Source organism: Grammomys surdaster, unplaced genomic scaffold, assembly GCF_004785775.1.
Source record: "Grammomys surdaster isolate TR1022 unplaced genomic scaffold, NIH_TR_1.0 62, whole genome shotgun sequence".
In the NCBI taxonomy this organism is placed as follows: domain Eukaryota; kingdom Metazoa; phylum Chordata; class Mammalia; order Rodentia; family Muridae; genus Grammomys; species Grammomys surdaster.
Window position 1 is genome coordinate 4,682,260 of NW_021604564.1, and position 6,140 is coordinate 4,688,399.

Below are 6,140 nucleotides of genomic sequence, written 5' to 3' on the forward strand. Positions count from 1 at the left end.
CACACACACACACACAAAGAGGCTTTCAGCCAGGTAGGAGGAGAGAGGAGACAGGCACCATGTAGCCCTGCTAGTTCAGGTTAGACCCAGTGGTGGCCTCTGCCACCTCAAGAATTCCAACATAGAATATCTGATGAGTTTAGGACAATAGATTCTGAACCCAGCGATTATAACATCTGACTGTGTCTTAGTTAGGGTTTTATTGCTGTGAACAGATACCATGACCAAGGCAACTCTTATAAGAACAACATTTAATTGGGGCTGGCTTACAAGTTCAGAGGTTCAATCCATCATCATTAAGGCAGGAACATGGCAACATCCAAGCAGGCACAGTGCAAGAGGAGCTGAGAGTTTTACATTTTCATCTGAAGGCTGTTAAGAGAATACTGGCTTCCAGGCAGCTAGGATGAGGGTCTTAAAACCCATACCCACAGTGACACATCTACTCCAACAGGGCCACACCTTCTAATAAGGCTACTACTCCCTGAGCCAAGCATACACAAATCATCACAGACTGACTTTAAATATTAAGATTGTCTGGTGTTTTCCATTCTGGAAAATTCAGGTGGATAAGAGAGAGGGCACAGCCTCAGGGGTGGATAGTTAGTGGAATTTGAGCAGTAGCTCCAGGCATTCTCAGGAGGAATGGATATTGGTAGCTTAGCAAAGCCAACTAGAGGAACTAGGGATGGGAGTGAAGCCACCCAACAATGTGGTAGTGGCTATTCTCTGAGCACAGCAGGTATCTCTGAAGAGTGTAAGCTAGCAGGCAGGCGGCTAAATAGCGTGGAGATGAGTGAGACCGTTATGGTCCTGGTCTTGACGGCTTGGTGGAACTAGCATCAAAAGATTGAGAGAGCTCGAGCAGAGTTCCAAAGAAGGAGCAAGCGTACATTTTAAATTTACATAAAACAGGGATCTTGGCTTATCTCAGCAGCAATGACAGCTTTCTGGTTGGACATCTGGTCAACTGAAAGAAATCATTCCAGCTACTGGAAACTCAGGGCTAGTGAGGTCATGGATATTAGAAGAGAATCTAATCACCTATCTATGTACCCATAAATAAGTATAAATTTAGCCCCTCAGCAAAGAAGCTTTTCTTTGCAACAGAGAGTAACACACACACACACACACACACACACAGAGAGAGAGAGAGAGAGAGAGAGAGAGATGAAAATCCAGGGGGAAAATGACTGTGAGGTGTTGCCCATCCAATACATCTTCAACACAACTCCTGCACCTGTAGTTTATGGAACATCGTGGAAGCAGGGGTGGAAGGATTGTAAAAGCCCGAGGACTGGAGCATCTGCTATCAGATTGTATTCTCTAGAACAGACAAGGAAGATATAGTCCTGAAATCTCAATAATATGGCTACCTAAGCAGAACTGGACAATGACAACACCAATAAACATGATAACATGAAAGAGGAAAATCTCAATGGGATCCACACCCAGACAAAAGGCTACAGGTAACTAAGGATTGTAGAGAGAGGGAAATTAGTCTTCTCCAGAGATGACCACAACTGCTGAAATCGTGTACATACAAGCAACACTAAATGAGGTCAGCAGGTTGTGTTTATATATTTATGCATTTATATATGGTTTCTCTCTCTCTCTCTCTCTCTCTCTCTCTCTCTCTCTCTCTCTCTCCCTCTCTGTGTGTGTGAGTATGTGTGTGTGTGTGTGTGAAAGAGAGAGAGAGATAATAAAGAAAAAATCCCATTAATTTGAAAGAAAGTGAGAGAAGGCATGGAAGGAATTAGAGAGAGAAAAGGAGATATGATGTAATTATATTTTAATAAAAATCATTAAAAGAAAAATAATTATTCTTACTAATATTTCCCAAAACCACAAAATACTATTGAAAATGAAAAGGTTTAGGTAAGGATTAACTTCTTTAATTTGTGATGTTCAAAGATACTAACCATTTCAGAACTCTAAAGAAGCAAGGAAAGCAAACTGATCTATTGCAGAAAATCAGTGAATTTTCCTACAACACTGGATCCAACTGGCATTTCCTTCCCAAGCATGCTTTTAGGAATGAAACTAAAATTTTAAGGTGACTTTAAGTGGGAGTCAAGTGGTAAAAAGAACACCTGTTCTTCCTGAACGGGAAGTGCCCACAATGGTATGGGAAGCAGATATCAACTCACTAAGTAAGTAAATCTAACAGAGGCATCTGATCATCAAAGAGCTGCCTAGAAAGAAGGGATCCAAAGGGTATTTTTTTTAAATTATCAACATAGAACTGAATGACTCCAAATCCTTTCACATCTGAAATTTTTACAACAGGATGCTTCACAGAGTATATTTTTGGTCTAAAACATATACAGGGAAACTAGACACTTGGGAAATATTTCTGATGCAATATTTAATTCATCATGGATGGCAAGACAAAACAGAAAAACAAATGAAATAAATTAACTTAGCAAGTCTTTTAGGGCTCTAGGTTCAATATCACCTTATGTATCAAATATAGTTACCTATATAGGAACTGGCCACTTTCACCAGACCTCTCTGTGAACGGTGAATCTGTCACATTTCCCTTGTTTTATGAGCATCATCAATAAGCTACACAAAAAATTAATTGGCAAAGCAGATCATTGTGGTGACAATTTTGGAACTTTGGTTTCTTTAAGAACCACAGAAATATTATATGCTTTTGTTTTAATCACAGGTGTGGGATATGGGGCTGTTTTAGATTGTCCACAGGAGCTGACTATGATTTGTCTTGTGCTCTGGAGGAGATATAGTTTTGCCAGCAGCAGATAGTTTCTGTGATATGTGATGTTTGGAATTCTGGGGACTTTTCAGTGGGTGTGTAAATGCTGGATCCTCAATATAGGGAGGAGGGAGGTTGTGGTTGACTGCTTTATAATGGTTGTTCACTACTGTTGGTTACAGTTTGTTGAGTAAACATGCACAAACAAGAAACAACAAGAAGAAATTAGATATCCTGATGCAAAGTTCAAACTTGCACGAAGAAACTTGATGCCCCTAATCACAAGAAGTAATCTAAAGATAATATCACCCCATTTTTGACCCTTGACTTTATTCAGGGATCTCTTCCCTTTCTATCCTTTTTTTCTCTCTTGTCTAGTATTAAGGGGTTAAAAGAGAGGAGAAAGAGGGTGGAGATTGGTAGAAGAAAGAAGAACCCACAAAGTAGCTAAAGACATCTCCGGATCACCACTGCAATTACAAGACAGACTCTAGAATCTGGAAATATTGTCTGTCATAGCACTAGGTCAGCAACACAGACAGGATGAGTGTCTGATCCAAGTTGCAGCTATCCTGAGGCCAGACAAGAGAACAAGCCCTGCAAGACATAATCAAGCAAAGCTCAGAACAAGTAACGTAACCCAGCTTCAGAAATGAGAATAGAGGCTGAGACATCCAACAAAAACAGCAGCAGGTTCCAGATGTGGAAAAATTACACAGACAAAAACTTTGGGCTATGGAAATAGAAAGGTGCTTTAAAAGTCCCAACTAAAGGACACCTATGGCAGACACAAAGTTTCCAGTGGTTTCCAGAGTGCTTTCCTGCTTCATTGTTCTTTAGGGGAAACTTTTTAAAATTTTTTTTAATTTATTTACATTTCAGATGCCATCTCCTTTCCCCATTTCCCCTCCCTAGAAACCCCCTATGCCATCCCCCCTCCTCCTTCTTGCTTTTATAACATTTTAATTACATGCAAGTATTAAGGTCAGTTCTAGGTTGAAGAACTAGCAATACAATAGATACAAATAGTCGAGGAACAACCAAGACAATAAACACAAATAGTCAAAGAACGAGCAAGGCAATAAACAAAATTCCATGAACACTCCCGTGATCAGTGTTTCTAAAGGTTTATCAGGATGACCAAAATATCTGAGCCAACTTCCCTGTCCTAGGCCAAAGTCATTTTCACGTCTGAAGCCTACCTCCTTGTTCTAGCCTAAGATTTAGATTCCTGCCTGAAATTACTTCTTTGTTCTAGCCTAATGTTTACATTCCTGCCTGAAATTACTTCTTTGTTCTAGCCTAATGTCCGATTCCTGCCTGAAGCCCACTTCCTTGTCCTTGACCAATGTCATATTTCTGCCAAGCAGCCCATTTCCTTGTCCTTGGCCCATGTCAGATTCTTGCCAAGCAGCCCCAAAAGCTCTCTGCCTCTCCCGCTTTTTTATTTCATAAACCAGACTGAGCCTGTCTTAGGTCATTATGCCAAGAATGTCTTCTGTACCCATCATGAAATATGCATTATCAAAAGCAATTCACTTCTATCTTAGGTTGGTAAGGCTCTGTGCAGAATTTTACCTGTCCTTGGCTTGCCAGTCTGTTAATTTTATAACTCTGTCTGGGGGTTCATTTTCAGCTTTAAGCCATGCACTTTGGCTTCCAGCATGTTGATGTTCAACATCCTTAGTCATCAGGGAAATGCAAATCAAAACAATCCTGAGATTCTACCTCACACCAGTCAGAATGGCTAAGATCAAAAACTCAGGTGACAGTAGATGCTGGCAAACATGTGGAGAAAAAGGAACACTCCTCCATTGTTGGTGGGATTATAAGCTGGTACAATCACTCTGGAAATCAGTCTGGCGGTTCCTCAGAAAACTGGACATATACCCAAAAGATGGTCCAACATATAACAGGGACACATGCTCCACCATGTTCATAGCAGCCTTGTTTATAATAGCTAGAAGCTGGAAAGAACCCAGATGTCCTTCAACAGAGGAATGGAGACAGCTAATGTGGTAATATTCAGCTATTAAAAACAATGATTTCATGAAATTCTTAGACAAATGGATGAAACTAGAAAATATCACCCTGAGTGAGATAACCCAATCACAAAAGAACACACATGGTATTCACTCACTGGTAAGTGGATATTAGCCCAAAAGCTTACAATACCCAAGATATAACTCACAGACCACATGAAGCTCAAGAAGAAAGACCAAAGTGTAGGCATTTGGGTCCTTCTTAGAAGGAGTAACAAAATACTCACAGGAGCAAATACAGAGACAATGTGTGGAGCAGAGACTGGAGGAGGTACTGTACAGAGTCTGCCCCACTTGGGGATCTATTTCAGGTACAATCACCAAATGTAAACACTGTTGTGGATGTCAGGAAGTGCATGCTGACAGGAGCCTGATATAGCTGTCTCCTGAGAGGATCTACCAGAGCCTGACATTTACAGAGGCAGGGTGCTCGAAGCTAACCATTGAACTGATCACAGGGTCCCCAATGGAGGAGTTAGAAAGAAGACTGAAGGGACTTGTAGCCCCATGGGTAGAGTGACTATACCAATCAACCAGAGCTCCCAGGGTCTAAACAGATAGCCTGAGAACATATATGGAGGGACACATGGTGCCAGCTGTATATGGGGAAAACTTTAAAAAAAAAAAAACCACTTAGGCTAGAGATAGCTCAGAGCAATGATTAAAAGAAGAACTGGGTTTGGTTCTTGGCATCCACATGGCAGCTCACAACTGTTGGTAATTCTAGTTCCAAGAGATCTGATATGCTCTCTGGCTTTCACAGGTACCAGGCACACATAAATACATTGAGACAAAACATTCATACACATTAAATAAATAAATAAATAAATAAATAAATAAATAAATAATAAATCTAAAGAAGAAGGAGGAAGAAAAAGAAAAAAAAAGAGGAGAGGGAAGATTGGGGAAGTCATTGTCTCTCCTCAGCAGACACAAGTGTTAGATTAGTAATCAGGTGCCTCTTTACCTGAGCCATGGTTCTGGACCATGAGTAAGAGGTAAGGATTGACCATACCTGTATCTAGCAAATGAACTCCTTGTTTCCTCAAAGACTTGAGTCCTGAATGAGAGGATCCTGGAAGAGCCTGAGCCTTGGGCTTCAGACTTCAGTTTTTTTAATTTATTATCTGTGTGTATGTTTTATGTGTAGATGTGCACATGTAAATTTTGCAGAAAGGGTATTTCATGCACCAGAACACATATGGAGGTCAGAGGACAATTTTGTGGTCAATTCTCTCCGTCTACTTCTATGTGAGTTATGTGGATCAAATTCAGGTCCTGGGGCTTGTATAATAAGTATAATAATACTTATATAATAATACCTTTACCTACTGAGTCATCTCACAAGCCTTGTCCTCACTTTGTAAGAAATCCCT